Raw genomic sequence first — 286 nt, 5'->3', positions numbered from 1 at the left:
TAGTTCAAGTCATTCAGAGGTTCCAGTAAAGTTGGTAAAAATTGATATTTTGGTTGATTGAGAGACTTTGAATATACATAAATATTCGAAAATCTCAAGCCATTAGGATGAATTATAAGACTCAGCAAAGCATTAGTTTTTCCACAATTTGATGGCCCACAGAAAACTGCACGGATACTATTTAGTAACAATGAACCATGACGTTTTGGTTGATTGATATCTTTCGCCGTCACTGAATCAAAGTTAATAACTGGTAAACTGCTGGGATGTGTACTGAACTCCATCT

The sequence above is a fragment of the Diachasma alloeum genome, unplaced genomic scaffold, assembly GCF_001412515.2.
Source record: "Diachasma alloeum isolate Michigan unplaced genomic scaffold, Dall2.0 Dall_scaffold_00448, whole genome shotgun sequence".
NCBI lineage: Eukaryota > Metazoa > Arthropoda > Insecta > Hymenoptera > Braconidae > Diachasma > Diachasma alloeum.
The sequence above is the reverse complement of the archived record's forward strand: the minus strand, read 5'-3'. Positions refer to the sequence as shown.